This window comes from Bos grunniens, chromosome 22 (assembly GCF_055505025.1).
Source record: "Bos grunniens cultivar Pamir isolate PY7600 chromosome 22, Bosgru_T2T1.0, whole genome shotgun sequence".
Taxonomy (NCBI): Eukaryota; Metazoa; Chordata; class Mammalia; order Artiodactyla; family Bovidae; genus Bos; species Bos grunniens.
In genome coordinates, this window is record NC_141186.1 from 14,653,833 (window position 1) to 14,670,765 (window position 16,933).

General features: G+C 46.3%; 1 protein-coding gene and 1 long non-coding RNA gene across 9 annotated transcripts in view; one reads left to right on the forward strand and one right to left on the reverse strand.

Moving 5' to 3' along the window:
- Positions 1-3,883: 3,883 nt before the first annotated feature.
- LOC147348089 (uncharacterized) lies at positions 3,884-5,664 on the reverse strand. The gene is made up of 2 exons (XR_015150987.1): positions 5,491-5,664; positions 3,884-5,118 (listed from the first exon to the last, which is right to left on the reverse strand). It is a non-coding gene; the product is annotated as an uncharacterized LOC147348089 (long non-coding RNA).
- TRAK1 (trafficking kinesin protein 1) overlaps positions 5,189-16,933 on the forward strand; it is a 155,628-nt gene continuing 143,883 nt past the window's right edge. For 7 of the 8 annotated variants that reach the window (XR_015150984.1, XR_015150986.1, XM_086366136.1 and 4 more), the window contains exon 1: positions 5,743-6,229. The gene's annotated coding sequence lies outside the window, so the exon portion shown is untranslated. Of the gene's footprint in view, positions 5,396-5,742; positions 6,230-16,933 lie in introns of those variants that run through there. The other variant, XM_086366120.1, reaches the window with a different exon arrangement.

Sequence of the window (16,933 nt, forward strand, 5' to 3'; positions counted from 1 at the left end):
ACTTTCCCACCCCAATCCTCACCTCTCTATCCTTCCCATCTTCCAAGACTGAGTGATTTTACTTTATTTGCAGGAGAACCAAAGCAATGTATTTAATTAGTCATATGAGGCTAGAAGCCTGGATTGGATTCTGACCTTTTCCATAGTATGTGACTTTGGGTAAGTTAATTAACTTCTCTGAGGCTCAGTTTTCTTATCTATAAACTATAGATGTTAATAGCTATCCCACAGAGTTGCTGGGAGGATTCACTGAGCTGTTATAATTAAAGCGCTTAGTACTGTGCTTGGCACATATATGTGCTCGATAAATGTTAGATTAAAACCCTAGGATAAGACATTCAGTGATAACGTGAGAGTGGGTATAATGTAGTTGGACTTTTGCTCTTGGTCTAGAATGGTGGCAGGTTCAAGTTCTTTTCTTGGAAGATGTATGTGTGGGAGGTGGTTATAGATGAGTACCCCCACAATCATTTAGGGTGCTCCATGTCAGTTTAAGCTTTATTTGTAATAATTGACCTATTTCCTATATATCTACAAAATGAATAGAAAACATTTTTTCCTTTTTTTAAAAAAAATAGTAACTGTAAGATTGTCTGAGAAATACTGATTTTTGGAACAAAACTTTGTTATTTCTTTTTTTTAAATTTTATTTTATTTATTATTTTTTAAACTTTATTTTATTTAACTTTACAATATTGTATTGGTTTTGCCATATATCAAAATGAATCTGCCACAGGTATACATGTGTTCCCCATCCTGAACCCTCCTCCCACCTCCCTCCCCATACCATCCTGCTGGGTCGTCCCAGTGCACCAACCCCAAGCATCCAGTATCGTGCATCGAACCTGGACTGGTGACTCGTTTCATATATGATATTATACATATTTCAATGCCATTCTCCCAAATCATCCCACCCTCTCCCTCTCCCACAGAGTCCAAAAGACTGTTCTATACATCAGTGTCTCTTTTGCTGTCTCATATACAGGGTTATTGTTACCATCTTTCTAAATTCCATATATATGCATTAGTATACTGTATTGGTGTTTTTCTTTCTGGCTTACTTCACTCTGTATAATAGGCTCCAGTTTCATCTACCTCATTAGAATTGATTCCAATGTATTCTTTTTAATGGCTGAGTAATACTCCATTGTGTATATGTACCGTAGTTTTCTTATCCATTCATCTGCTGATGGACATCTAGGTTGCTTCCATAATGAACCTTCAGTTATGCAAACCTACACTCTACTGGTTCAATTTGGGGGGGGGCACGTATGTTACAGTGGGGTGTCAGCACATCACTGAAGTATGACTGGTGGGCAGTAGAAGTGGTGGAGACAGATGCCGTGGAAGCCATGCCTCCCTGGCTGGCCCTGAAGTGGTCTGGTCCTCTTTATACCTTCCAAAGCCATGAGATCTTCATGGCTGTCTACTTGAGTCCATCTTCCACACGGCAGCTGGGCAGGGGTGGGGGGGGGGGGACTTTTTAAAAATCTATACTTGATGACATCACTCTCTTACCTAAAACTCTTTTCTTCTTACCAAAACCATCACAAACCCATGGTCTGGCTCTTCCCCACGACTCCAGCCATAGAGGGTCTTTGTTGCCTCTGTTTATCTCATGCTGTCCCCTTCCCCTTTGCTTGGTTGGCTCCTGTTCTTCCTCTGGATCTCACCTTAAGGGTTACCTCCTTAGATAGGCCCTCCCAGACCAACTATCATAAATATACATATTACCTACTTCTAGTGCCTGCATCCTTTTCTTCAAAGCATTTGTCACAGGCTAGTTGAATATGTGTTCACTTACCATATTACCTGATTCATCTTCTAGACTGCAATGTCCAATAAGGCCAGGATCATTGGAAGGACTGATGCTGAAGCTGAAACTCCAATATTTTGGCCACCTCATCTGAAGAGTTGACTCATTGGAAAAGACTCTGATGCTGGGAGGGATTGGGGGCAGGAGGAGAAGGGGATGACAGAGGATGAGATGGCTGGATGGCATCACCGACTCGATGGACGTGAGTCTGAGTGAACTCCAGGAGTTGGTGATGGACAGGGAGGCCTGGCGTGCCGCAATTCATGGGGTCGCAAAGAGTCAGACAAGACTGAGTGACTGAACTGAATCGAGCTGATACCTGTTTTATTCACTATACTGTCACCATATCCAATACCTGGACTATCCATCCAATACCTGGCACAAATAGGCACATACATATACAAATTGTTGGAAAATGACTATGCATCTATTTTCTATAATTTCTTCTATCCTCAACCTAAGCTAGATCCATTCTGTATCTATTGATTAGACACCTATTATGAATTAGGCACTGGTTTTGGTGCTGGGAAAGCAACACTGTGATAAAAGCAGACAAAAATCCCTGCCCTCAGGCTGCTTTTTTGCTGGTACGTCAGGCATCATTTTACGTATGTATGTCCTGTGTCATACCTGCTTGGTTTACTTTTTCGCTCAGCATCCACTTGACCAATGGGAGGCAGGAACTGGTGGATAGATGCGCCCTCCTTTTGTCTTGCATTCTTTGCAGTTCCTCAGAGGGCCACCACAGTGGGACTGAGCTCAGTTGATCATAGTGGTTACCAGCTAGACCAAGCACTCTTGGATGGGCTTTCTCTCCTTCCCTCTTCTGTGTGGTCCTGATTCCTTTTCCCACCTCTATTCCATGGGATCGCTCCCCTCAAGCCCTTCTCTAACACTGCTTTTGAGGGGAACCTGACCCAACAAAGCTAGCATCTTAATTCTTTGGTCGGGTCATTTCCTACATTTCCATCCTGGGTCCCTTGCTATATTTTGGGTTCCTGAAGGCCAAGGATCAGATATTTTTTGTTTGTTTGTATGAATTTTCCTACAGTAACTAATTCAGAGCCTGACAAATATCTGTAACCATGTGTTGATTTTGATTCGATTTGACAAAAGGAAAGAATAGTGACTTTCCATGACCCAAGGGAGGCCAGAGTCACTTCTGGTGCAGAATCTCTGCCTGATATTGAGGCTGGGACCTGCCAGGGCAATGACTATTTTCTCTTTCATGTATCCATTCTGCATCCTTCCCAGGGCCCTGCACTCTTGACTTGTAGCAGCAGCAGGCTACCAGCAGCTTCAAGTAGCTCATGGCCCTTAGCTGGGGTTGGAGGGGCTGACTCTCTCCAGGGGTTCCGTCTGCCACCTGCTTCCTCCAAGCTGTGAGTGTAAGAGGAAGACTGGCCCCTCCTCCTCAGGAGCGGAATCCACACGTCTGTCATCTGGTGCTGGGAACCAACCGTCAGGACCCTGCTCCCACAAGGCCACAGGCAAAGGCTCAAAATGGCTGAATGAATGACTTCAAAATTCTGTACCAACCTTGACTCTATCTCATGGATATGGAGAGTGACAGGCAGCTGGTAAAGGTGCAAAGAGCACTGGACATATTTCAGCAGACAAGAGTTGTAGTTACGGGTCTACCACTAATTTGATGCTCCTCTGGTCATGTACCACTTTTCTGCCCGCAGTTTCCTGAAAATGAGAAGGTTGGACTAGATGATCTCAAAGATCCCCCAGCTCTTGGATTCTTAAATTACAGAACTGGAAGGAACCTGATCTGTCAGTTATACTTCACATAGTCTTTTTGTCCTTAAAAAAAACCCTCGCTATTGGTAACAGCTCCATGTCGGCTCTAAACCCACTAGGAGCTCCGCATGTTTGCTCTTTGAACTCCCAGGCAGCCATAACCTGGCACATACATGATCTCTATTTTTTTGGAACCGAAAAAAATTCTTTTTTCGACTGCACTGGGTGGCTTGTGGGGATCTCAGTTCCCCAACCAGTGACTGAACCAAGTTCCAGGCAATGAAAGCCTGGAATCCTAAGCATGAGGCCAACAGGGAACTCCTTGTAACTGAAATTTTTAATGAGATAATTGTAGATTCACATTCAGTCATAAGAAATACAGATTAACTGCACGTTATTAAAGAAAAATGCAAAATAAATGAGAATCAACAGCAGCACAAATTGTTCTCAATGCTTCCATGAGCACAACATTTGAATCACTCGTTACTCTCTGAAGGCCACTGCTGCTGCTGCTGCTAAGTCACTTCAGTCATGTCCAACTCTGTGCAACCCCATAGACAGCAGCCCACCAGGCTTCCGCGTCCCTGGGATTCTCCAGGCAAGAACACTGGAGTGGGTTGCCATTTCCTTCTCCAATGCATGAAAGTGAAAAGTGAAAGTGAAGTCGCTTAGTCGTGTCAGACTCTGTGCAACCCCATGGACTGCAGCCCACCAGGCTCCACCATCCATGGGATTTTCCAGGCAAGAGTACTGGAGTGGGGTGCCATTGCCTTCCCTACGAAATACTTCAGAGTGTATTTCTAAGAAGAGGGATATCCTTGTACACGACCATAATACAAGTATCAACAGCAGCACATTTAACATTGAGCCAATACTTTACTATCAGGATTCCAATTTTGTCCATTGGAATGTTCTTTATAGCATCTCCCCTCCCCAAACATCCAGTCTAGGACCAGGTATCACATTTAGTTGTCAAGACTTTTTAGCACTCTTTAATCTAGAACATTTCCCAAGCTTTCTTTTGCGACATTGACATGTTTGAAGAATACAGTCCCTGCCTCCTTTTAAAATAGATATTCCTCATTTTGGTTTGTCTGGGGTTTCATTATCATTAGATTTAGGTTCTGCATTTTCCCTGGAAATACTGTCTAGGTGATGTGTTCTGAAGACATGTTATTCGTCTGCTTTCATCGGTGATGTCAGTTTTGATCCTGGTAAAGGTGCTGTCTCCCTGCTCCTTTGTATACTGAATACTTTTCTCTTGCTACTAATAAGCCTAAACCACCTATTGGGGAGACACACTAACCCAGGCAAATATCTGCCCCACAATAAACCACAACCCCCTAGAGCCACCATCCATGGATGATTCCTGCTTGAACCAATCTTTACTATACACCATCTCTTCAAGTCCCCTTCCAGTAATGGAAACCAGGTTTTTCTCTGGTTTAGTTTCCTTGGGTCTTCAGATCTGGTCTGAGTCTTCTCCATGTCCTCCCAGTGTCCTCCATGACCTTTGGGCAGGGATGAGGCCGCTGCTGTAGACTCAGCAGCCTTAACTGGAAATGAGGTCATGCGTGTTATTCCCCGTTAAACTGTCCACTGGTGATTTGCATAATAGAGTAGCCTGTGTGCACTTACTTCCTGGATCGTTTCCTGATCCTCCATACCCCTGTCTCCCTCCCTTACTCTTTGGTGGCATTTTGTTCATTCATATTCCCCCCACCTCCCGGCTCTGTCCCACCCCCATTTAAGCCTAAGGACTGCTTTCCTAGGGGACAGCCTGGCCTGCACGAACCGAGCGCCTGGATTTCCCTTGCGTTCACGGCAGTCAGGGTGAGTTTCATCCTCCCTATAGACTGGCGGGACTGACATCGAGAAGTGCTAGACGCGCTCAGGGCAGAGGCGGTGGTACTGGGAGCGTGAGATACCTTTCACGATCCAGATATTTTCGGCCGGGACTTCTCCAGGCCAGACGCCGGTAAAGCCGCAGGAGCCGTCCACCTGCCGGAGAGGTTAGAGGGGCGCGGCACGGGACAGCAGCGACGCGCTCCGCCCGGCGGGCGTCCTGGAGGTGGCGGCGCGGGCCTGCAGGCGGGGCGGGGGAAGGGGAGGGCTCGGCGCGCGTCGGGCAGTGACGGCAGCGCGGAGGGGAGGTGCGAAGCGCCCGCCCGCCGAGAGCCATGGCGAGAGGCCGCGCCGCGGCGCCCGCATCAGTGCCCCGGTCCACAGCAGCGCCCCCGCCCGCCGCCCCGGGGCCCACCAGGCCGCCGCCTCCGCGTGCCCCGAGCCTCTGACGGCCGCGCGCTACGAGTGAGGCTCCCCGGGAGAGGGGCCGCGCGCGGGAGGGCGGCGCAGGAGGGAGCGCGGGGAAGCCGGGGCGCCCCGACGAACCCCGCGTCCCAGAATCCCGGACCCGGAGCCCGGGAGCACCGAGTCGGTGGGAGGGCAGCCGAAAGAGGAGGAGGCGCCCCAGCCGAGCCTGCCGCGTGCGCCCCGGTGCCGCCCGGCCGGCTGCTGTGGAGGGAACCGGAGCCGCCGGGCGGCAGGGACTGGGCCGAGGACAACGAGGAGGAGGCGGCCAGGAGAGCCGATCGCTTGGGCAGCCCGGCGCCGGAGGCCCCCAGGATCGCGCCTGCTACGGGGCCGCGCTCGGCGCGCCTCTCGAGGGTAAGCCGGGGGACCGCTGACCGGTGACTTCAGCGCATCGGGCCCTCAGGGATGGGTTGGGGAAGATGTTTCGGGAGTGTGGGTGCATGCAGTGATAAAGGCGAGAGGCCGGGACCCTGCGGGGGCAGCCCCCTCCGGCATCGGCCGCACCTGCGGGAGGGCCATGGGGCACAGAAAGGTGCCCATAGTGCATCGTGTCGGTCACGCCGCGTGGCCTGGATTCCCGGCTCCGGCGCTTCGAAGTGACAATGAGGCGACCTTCAAAGAGCCCCGAGTTGAGCCAGGCCGGAGCGCGAGCGGCACCCCATTCCTACTCACCCGCCAAACCAATGTAAACTCCATCTTCTGAGAGTGTTTGGCACGGGGCAAATGGCTTTTAGGCCCCCTCCTTTCCATCCCGAGAGTTAACAAGTTAACTTTGTCACTTTTTGGACCCGAGTTTTTCAGTTCTTTTTGAATCTCCAAGGTCAGCCTCCTGCAGTTAAAAGAAACTTAATAAAATATATTGCTTCCTCTTTTGTAAAGTTGTGTTCAGAAAAACACAAATCTAAAGCCCGCTTCCCTGCTTCCCGGGTTGTCCCTGGGTGCCCCCTACCCTTTAAGTCTACGTGTTTTAGACCCCTTCGCTGTGCCTGTTCAGAAACTGAAATCAGCCGTCCACTTTGGGCCCTTTCTAAGTATGTCTAGGCCTCTGATTAAAAAATATTTCCCCCCCATATGCCTCACTAGAACTTTGCTTCAAGCAAATGGGTGAATGTTGTCAGTGTCTGTGGTTGGGTAGGCAGGATGGGTACCCTTTCCAGTGGAGCATCTTTTGGTTATGGGGCAGGGTGGAGATACACACCCCAGGCAAACAAGCTAGGAACCGTGTCCTTTCCGGTTTCCAACTGCAAGAGAAGCAGAGAGGGAGGGTGCCAGACTGAGCGGTGGGGGCTCTGGGCGGTCTGCACCAGGGAGGGTGTCCCAAGTTCCAGTGGACGATGACAGGTCGGCTGGCAGGTTCAGAGTTGGACCTGGAGTGACAGATGGCTCCTGCCTCTTGGTTTGGAAAGATCATGTGTGTGTGCCCTTCGATCTCTTTATCACAGAGGTACCCAGACAGTTGTGCACCGAGCCACCTGGAACGTTGACCCAGGCTTGGGGACAATGCTGAGCTGGGTAGAAAGTGCATGTCCATGGGCAGCAGGTTAGAACAGAATTGGGTTTCAGCTTGGTCCCAGCACCAACCGTTTCCTGTTTGATGCCCCAGGGACCTGTGGGATTTGGTTTCCCACCCCCAGCTCTCCGTGGAGGGTGTCTCCACTCTGGCTGTGTTTGTTGCTCATAACCCTTCTCTCTGGTGTGTTAGAGAAGGACTTGAAAGGGGGAACCTGGATTCAGATTACAGCTCCTCTCTTTGCTGGCTATGTGACCTTGGGTGCTTATTTAACCTCTTTGACCAGGCTCTCCCCTCTTTGGGATTGCGCGCCCCCCCACCCCCACCCCCCCCCCTGCAAAACAAACAAAACCCAAACAAACTTTCCTGGACTGTTGTAAAGATTAAAGAGTTCTGTGAATGAAAGTGTCTGTAAAAGTTTGAATGACCTGGGAGGGTTTTCAGGTCTTCTTCCAAAATGACTAGATTTGTGACTTGGTACTTTGGCCACCTCATGTGAAGAGTTGACTCTTTGGAAAAGACTCTGATGCTGGGAGGGATTAGGAGCAGGAGGAGAAGGGGATAACAGAGGATGAGATGGCTGGATGGCATCACCGACTCGATGGACGTGAGTCTGAGTGAACTCGGAGAGTTGGTGATGGACAGGGAGGCCTGGCGTGCTGTAATTCATGGGGTCGCAAAGAGTCGGACACGACTGAGTGACTGAACTGAACTGAACTGAAGGTTTTTGAGCCCTAATGGGTATGAGATAGCAAACATAATAGAAGTTACTTTCCTTCTTATAGGTTTATTGGGAGGGTTGAATCAGATTTTGTAAAAGGACTTTGAAAATGAAACAGCATTGCTCACATTGAGAGGAGTTTCTAAACTTTGTTTCCAGATTAGCCGCATTTTACTGTTTTCCATGTGATGTGGACTTCCTTCTGAGCTCCTATCCCTGAACTTGCACATAGTAGGTCTCTGTAATTGTTCGATGAGGCTGGAATTAACCCTCTGGGTTCCCCTCGTGACTGTCTGCTCCCAAGGTGGAGAGCCGACCTTGCGCTTTCTCTGCCCAGCAGCTGTTGGTGTTTTCCTAGACTTGATTATTCTGTTACACCATATAGCCTAGAAAACAGCTGAGAAAGGCAGGTGGCTGCTTTGCCGAAAGAGGCGCTTCTTTTCTCCTGCAGGGCTCCAGTGGGAAAGGCCTTGGAGGGTGAAGAGTCATTTAAACTGACTGAGGGTTGCTGACATTAAATCAAGTCTTTCACCTGTCTTTCAGTTTAGTAAACGAGGATAATGTTACAACAGCCAGCCTCTTCAAATGTATGATCACATGACCTTTGGTTTTGGCAGTGAACCCTGATGTATTTAATTCACCTGTATTTGGTATGTATTTGGATTTCTGTGGGAGGACAAAGGGATGGCCTTTTAGGTGATTAAGATGTTAGGGAACAACTATTTCCACCAACGCCAGGGCTCCCGTGGGTTCTTAGATTTTTAACCTGGGTGAGTGTCCGTTGTATACAGAAACACTGTTGAATGGGTCTTCTGGTTCCTCCCCCGCTCTTTTTCCTTCTTTTTGAATAAATCTTCCCTAGTTTGACTCGCCTTTTTATTAGGTATATCCAAATGGAGGCCACCTGCACTGTTGCAAAGTTCAAAGTTTTAGTGAAGAGACAGAAAATAATCGCATGTGTGTCAATCTGGGTGCCTCTGAACTACATACAATACCAAATGGTGTGCAGCTGGTTAACGAAGGGATTTGACATGTGTTTTATGAAGGACTGCGTGGCTTCATTATTCATGGAGAAGCATTTTTAATGACGTATTTGTTAATAGTCCACCTGAAATAGAAGAGAGTGGAACACGGTGGAAGGTGAGCTCTTAAAATCTCTGTTTGGGCTTCTGGTCCAGTGCTCTAGGAAGGACTGCTCCCAGCCTCGCCTGGGTGATGGTGAGAAGCACTGTAAATCTCTTTGAAGACTAACGGGGCAGTGACCTCTCAGGCAGCCACTCACAGCCTTGGGAATGTCTTATGGCTTCGGGGTCTCAACAGGAAAAGGATTCTACTGATGCTTCTGAAGCTGGACTTTGCCAGGTGGCTCAGAGGTAGAGTATCTGACTGCTGACAGAGGAGACACGGGTTCGATCTCTGGGTCAGGAAGGTCCCTTGAGAAGGAAATGGCAACCCTCATCCAATATTCTTACCTGGAGAATCCCATGGACAGAGGATCCTGGCAGGCTACAGTCCATAGAGTCCCAGAGAGTCTGAAACTTACCCTCATAACCCTCAGGGCTGAAGGAACCCTGGAAGGGGAATTGGGGGCTCAGCCTGAGGCTTCCAGCACTTCCCAGTGAACTTTCGGTGTTATTTCCAATATTCCTTTGAAGAATAGAATGCAGAATTCATCTTGTTTTAGTATAAAAAGACTTTAAATTGCTTCCTGGAGTCAAAAAGCGCTCAAAAAGATGCGCTTATTTTCCTTGGGGCTTTGGGGGCTCCCTGCAGGGTAAGCATTTGTACCCCAGTTTGATGGTTTTTTCCCCCTTGGCCCTGCTGTGTGGTTTGTGGGACTTATTTCCCCCACCAGAGATCAAATCTGTGCCCCTTTCAGTGGAAGTAAGTGATCCTAACTACTGGACCACAAGAGAAGTCCCCAGTGTGACAGTCTTGGAGCTGAATTATTTCTAGGCTGTTTTCAAGTTGCAGGTTTTATGCTATGCCAGGACATTTAAAAGCAGAAGGTAATCTTCCTAGAGGAAATGGATTTTGTACTGATATCTGAAAAGGATGCTCCATTTTGGGGGGGAAATAGGTATATGAGTAAATTAACCACTAGAATATGAATTATCTGTATTTGAATGTTAAGGAACACCCTGCTCTGGGTGTTCAGGGGACTTTGAAAAAAAATGTTTTTAAATAATTAGTTGAAAATCACTTCAAACGTGGAGTAAGTTGTTTGTCTTTCTGATGAGTGTTACAGGTGGTCTCCTGCTTTGCAGGCTGATTCTTTATACTGACTGAGCCCAGGGATGTCCCATCCTTAGCATACCATTCAGAGCTCTCCCCTCGTCATTGTGCTCCTCCTAATGCCTGGGCTTAGTTAGTAGATAGAGTGAATATGTTGACTGAAAAAAATGCCGCCGTCTCCTGATTGTGTTTACACAGATTAGCTATTGGTAAATTCTACATTTGATAACGTAGATGCAGGTGTATCTGCAGCTCTTAAAATAGATACTAATTAGAATAGAGTATGAGATTTTATTTTTCTCTCTCCAGGTTTGCAGAGAAGAAACATCCATGCATGTGGAGAACTGAAGGACTTAGATAAGATGTCCATCAGTTCCTCTGATGTTCTAGTAAAATCAAAGTCCTTCCAGGCAGTTCTTTATTATCAGCAGCATATGCTCTGGGTGGGCCTGGATTTTTTTTTTTTTTGGATAGTAGTGTTCTGCAAGCTGTCAGTTTCACAAAAAGTAGAGGAGGCATGATCTAGTAGAGTGTCAGCTCACCTCCTTTTTTTATGAAAGTGAAAGTCACTCAGCCAGTCACTCAGTCTCTTTGCGGCCCCATGGACCGTACAGTCCATGGAATTCTCCAGGCCAGAATACTGGAGTGGGTAGCCTTTCCCTTCTCAAGGGGATCTTCCCAACAGGTCTCCTGCATTGTAGGCGGATTCTTTACCAGCTGAGCCACAAGGGAAGCCCTTTTATTATGGTCCTTAACAAATAGTTTCCAGTTTGAGACGTGGCCAAAGCTAAAATGCCTCTCTAGGGTGCTGGAAATGGTTTGGCTTCACTTGTAGTATTGAATTATGCATTTTAACTAGGAGAAGCAGGTAAGCAGTGAGTGCAGACACTGTCTTCAAGTTACTGTTCGAGGACCACTTTTCTTGGGGAGGACAAATTTCTTTGACTTTCAGGAGCATTGATTATCTTCAGTGTAATGAGAAAAGCTGGGAGTGTGTCACTGTAGATGCCTTGGCTAATTATGCCAAAGTGGCTAAGGGTCCAGATTCATGGTGGAACAAAGTGGTTGTGGCTTGGATGGAGAATGGCAGTGGGAGGAGGGGGATGCTCATGAGAGGGAGATCTTGACTGTTGTTGTTTCTGTCTGATCTTGGTCACTGCTGTCATGGCCCCAGCTGATTGCAGGAGTGTTTAGTTCAGTTCAGTCACTCAGTCGTGTCTGACTCTTTGTGACCCCATGGACTGCAGCACACCAGGTTTCCCTGTCCTTCACCAACTCCCAGAGCTTGCTTAAACTCATGTCCATCAAGTTGGTGATGCCATCCAACCATCTTATCCTCTGTCATCCCCTTCTGCTGTCTATCTTTCCCAGCATCAGGGTCTTTTCTAATGAGTCAATTCTTTGCATCAGTTGGCCAGAGTATTGGAGCTTCAACATCAGCATCAGTCCTTCCAGTGAATATTCAGGACTGATTTCCTTTAGGGTTGACTGGTTTGATCTCCTTGCAGTCCAAAGGACTCTCAAGAGTCTTCTCCAACACCACAGTTCAAAAGCATCAATTCTTTGGTGCTCAGCTTTCTTTATGGTCCAACTCTCACATGCATACATGACTACTGGAAAGACCATAGCTTTGACTAGATGGACCTTTGTCGGCAAAGTAATGTCTCTGCTTTTTAATATGCTGTCTAGGTTGGTCATAGCTTTTCTTCCAAGGAGCAAGCGTCTTTTAATTTCATGGCTGCAGTCACCATCTGCAGTGATTTTGGAGCCCAAGAAAATAAAGTCTGTTACTGTTTCCATTGTTTCCCCATCTATTTGCCATGAAGTGTTGGGACCAGATGCCATGATCTTAGTTTTTTGAATGTTGAGTTTTAAGCTTTTTCACTCTCCTCTTTCACTTTCATCAAGAGACTCTTCAGTTTCTCTTTGCTTTCTGCCATAAGGGTGGTGTCATCTGCATATCTGAGGTTATTGATATTTCTCCTGGCAATCTTGATTCCAGCTTGTGTTTCATCCATCCTGGCATTTCATATGAACCACTCATGATGTACTTGCAGGAGTGTAAAGCCTTATTATTCAACGTGTGGTGGGCCAGCCTTCAGCATCTGCATTACCTGGGAGCTTGTGAAGCCCTCAAAGTGGGAGACCCTGCCCAGACCTGCTAAATCCGAATCTGCTTTGTAAACACTTCCCGAGGTGGTGTTACTTGTCAGACATTCCTTCATAGTTACACAGAGTGTTCTTTTTAGAAGCACAAGGCCAGATTTCAAGTATGTTGGGAAGAGTAAATGGCCAGCACAGCCTTGCTCCCTATGTTGCCGGGGAGGATTGGTGCTCCAAGCCGGAAGAGTGCTGAACCCATTCCCTTCCCAGTGCCCTCCTCTCCCCTTCCTTCATTTGTATGCAAGGAGCCCTAAACTTGGAGGACCCAAGAGGGAAGGGACAAACTAGCATTCTGATCAGAAGTGAGGAAAAGCATCCTAAAACTTAGCTAGTGATTTACCCTCCTTACCCTCACATTGAGAGGTGTTTTGAGCTCTTAAAAATATGCCAGAGTGGTCAATTGGGTTTTCTTCCCAAATTCTAGCCAAGTAGTTGAAAGGTCCATGTATCTATCCATCCATCTATCCACCCACCTACCCCATGAAGAGTAACTCTTCAATGTCAGGTCCTGTGCACTGTGAACACGGGAGACCTCAAAGATGACAGAGTGGGAGCCAGATGGAAGGTAAGTGGATCTAACCTCAGTAAGGATAACTTTCTCCACCCTCCCTTCTTCCCTGCTGCTTCCCCAGCAGGTACAGGGCTGTAGGGCTGCCATGCTCCTTTCATAACCTCCTACGGGGGTGGGAGCAAGTTACCTATCTTTGCCAAATTCTGTTTTTTCCCCAGAGGTGCCCAAGTCCCCCAGTCTGAGAGATGAAGGGAAATCCCTAATGCAATGACCATTATTAGTTCTTTAAAAAAATTTTAGTAAAGTAAATGTCACATAAAATTTACCATTTTAGCCATTTGAAAATGCACAGTTCAGTAGCATTAAGTACATTTATATTGTGCAAATATCATGACCATCTACCTCCAGAACTTTCATATTTTACCCCAAAAAAGCTCGGTATTGAGTAAACACTAACTCCCCACCCTCCCACTCCCCTCAGCCCGTGGCAAACACCATTCTACTTTCTGTCTCTTATCAGTTTGAGTATCTAAGAATCTCATATGAATGGAATCATACAGTATTTGTCTTTTTGTATCTGGCTTATTTCACTTGGCCTGATATCTTCAAGGTTTAATATGTTATATCATAGACCAGAATTTCATTCCTTTTTGAGACTGAATATTATTCCATTGCTGTGTATGTAAATATTTTATCCATTCATCTCTCTTTGGACACTCATGTTGCTTGCATCTTTTGACTGTTGTGAATAATGCCACTCTGAATGTGGGTGTATAAACCACTGTTTGAGCCCCTGCTTTCATTTCTTTTGAGTATGTATCCCGAGGTGGAATTGCTGGATCCTGTGGCGGTTCTGTGTTTAATTTCTGAGGAATCACCATACCATCATTCTCAGTGAGTGCAGCATCTTGTATGCCCACCAGCAATGCACAAGGGTTCCAGTTTTTCAACATCTGCACCAACACTTGTGATTTTCTGTGTTTCTTACAGTTTTATGCTGTGTGTATTTAATTAAATTAATTATTATTATTTTTGGCCACATAGCATGTGGGATCTTAGTTCCCCAACCAGAGATTGATCCTGAGACCCCTGCATTGGAAGCGCAGAGTCTTAACCACTGAACCACCAGGGAAGTCCAGTTTTCTGGGGTTTTTTTTTGATAATCGCCATCTTCCTGGGCACGGCATGGTGATTTCAAGTCACTCTTCCTGCATTCTATTATCCTCCTAGCACTAACCAGGGTCTTTGCCTTGCTTTGATCAGGGAATTCCTGAAAAGTGGTTGATAATAGGAGCTCTCGCTTCAACCCTTGCTGCTAGTTGCTGTTTAACTCGAGGGGTGTCACATTTAATTTATTTAGTGAGTGTAGTGGGATTCAGGTTAATAAGGTTTCTAGAAGCTGTTAGTGCTTTAGCGTCTGTGTCTTTATGATCTTTGTTTCCGTTCTTCCCTCACGTTTTTTATTTTGAATGGAAATTGTGTGTGAGCTGGGGACCAAAGAGGATGAAAATAGAAGGATAGCTCAGTAAGACAGTCTGTTACATTTTGTGATTCTGAACACAGGGTTCCAACAGTTAATTTGGCTTGACTTTGAGTGGGGGGTGGGGGTGGGGTGGGGGTTGGTGGTCTGACATCAACAGAGATCTGGCAGCACAGTTAGAATGTTAAGGGCATTTTTCTCCTAGTTAAAACAAGAGTCCAAAGACGTCAGCCCTGCTTACATGGGAGAATTTCAAGCCTGGGAAGAAAATTGAAGGTTTACTTAAAGGGACAGGCAGATTCTTGTCAAGTTACAATGTTGGACCAAAGTTGGAGTTGGTAAGCTTTATGCTGGGGGATTAAAAACATCAACAAACAAACAGAAATCCAAACCTATGATTCTGGAACGGCAGCATGATGATTTAGAGGAAAGATGGGGAGCAGGAAAATGAGCAATTTGTTACGTGTATGACTCACGGGCTCTCTGTGAGTGGTACATCCGGGTGCAGGCTTTCATTGCGGAGAAGAGTCCTATCCAGACGAGTATTTCATTCCAACCTTTGCATCTAGAATGTTTTAAATACAATGCTGAGCACTATGGGGATTATACAGTTCTGCTTTATGGACCTAAGTAGGATGTAGCCTTGTTTTTTTGACTTGTTAAAAAATAAAAACGTGCAGATGTAACAATCTGTCTGGATAAACTAACATACTATTTTGTTTGTCTATTTTTATGAATACTAGATAGGCATCCTGCACTCTTTTTTGTCTTGTCTTTTCTTTTTTTTTTTTTGCCATGCCATGCAGCATGCAAGATCTCAGTTCCCCCACCAGGAATCAGACCTGTGCCCCCTGCATTGGAAACAGGGAGTCCTAACCACTGGACCACCAAGGAACTCCCTAGCATACTCTTGATGTGTTTTCCCCTCCCAGCATCCTTTAAGGTTGATGCTCTGTCAGGGACAGATATGTTAAACCCAGGCTTGTTTGTGACAGCTAGTTCCTGAATCATTACCTTGTATGATAACCTCATATAGTTATTAAGAAGATCACATAGATTAATATGTAAGCTTGACTCAGTAAGCATTTTGTGTTAGCCATTGTTATTGTTGCTGTTATTGAACTCCTTATGATCCATTCATCCACAGATACTTTTGGAACACATATCTGTACCATGCCCTAAGGGTATATGCTGGCCTTCATTTTTGTGGTACTAACAGGAATGACCCCAGTGACCTAAGGCAGTGATGAGGCTATGGCTTTTGTTCAAATGACAGCTTATCTTCCCTCGTTTGGCTTTGAGGAGGAGGGGTTAACTTTGCAAGGATCCCAGAGAAATCCCTTTGGATGTGATATTTGGAAACAAATATCAAGACATTTCAAAGGTCTCTTAAAGGGAGAAGTGTAGTTTGGTGTTAAAATTCTGAGAAAATACCTTTCTATTTGAGAAAATAAGCAGAATATTCTTTCTACTACCATAGTAGATAAGGAATGACAAGCAAATCATTGGCAAAATAGACTAAAATGTGGACTAATGCAGTGGATGTAGTTATACTGTACTTGCAATACAAGAAATAGTTTGTATTATCTCATTGGAAAAGACTCTGATGCTGGGAAGGATTGGGGGCAGGAGGAGAAGGGGACGACAGAGGATGAGATGGCTGGATGGCATCACTGACTCGATGGACGTGAATTTGAGTGAACTCCGGGAGTTGGTGATGGACAGGGAGGCCTGGTATGCTGCGGTTCATGGGGTCGCAAGGAGTCGGACACGACTGAGCAACTGAACTGAACTGAACTGATTAGATGAAGGATCTACTTTTTATGATGTACAAGAGGAACGTCATAGCAGCTATTAAATGTTAACATGAAAGAATTTTAGGTGGACTAAATCTCTTGATACTAAAAGAGAAATGATACTCATGTGGAAGGGAATAAAGTAAATATTCCTGGGAGTTTGGTCATCTTGTTAGTCAGACCTTTATCATTTATGAGATACTGAATTCTCTATTTGGCAAAAGACAGCATGATAGAGAATGATCAAGATAATCAAGTCTCAGAAATTCCCTCACAAACTCAGAAGTTGCAGCAACATTTGTTCACAAGGACGCCAAAGGGATGCAGTTTGTAGACTCTCCCAAGAGAAGGCTGTGGCAGGGCAGGGGTGAGGTAGGGGAGGCGACTGGCTTTGCCCTGGTGAATGTGCCCAGCGCAGTCTGTGGTCCAAGGCCCCATCCACCTCTGGGTTGACTGAGACCTTCTGTGAAACTCTGGCTTTACGCAAGGAGAGAGAGAGGTGACTTCACCTGGGGTTGTAAATGATATTGTGGTGGAAAGAAGTGGATTCCTTTGAGTGATGTTGGGAGGATGAGCCCTGTTCTCACTTTGAGGAGATGGCGGTAGGGTTGGAGGGGGCAAAGTCAAGGATGGGGCTGAGAT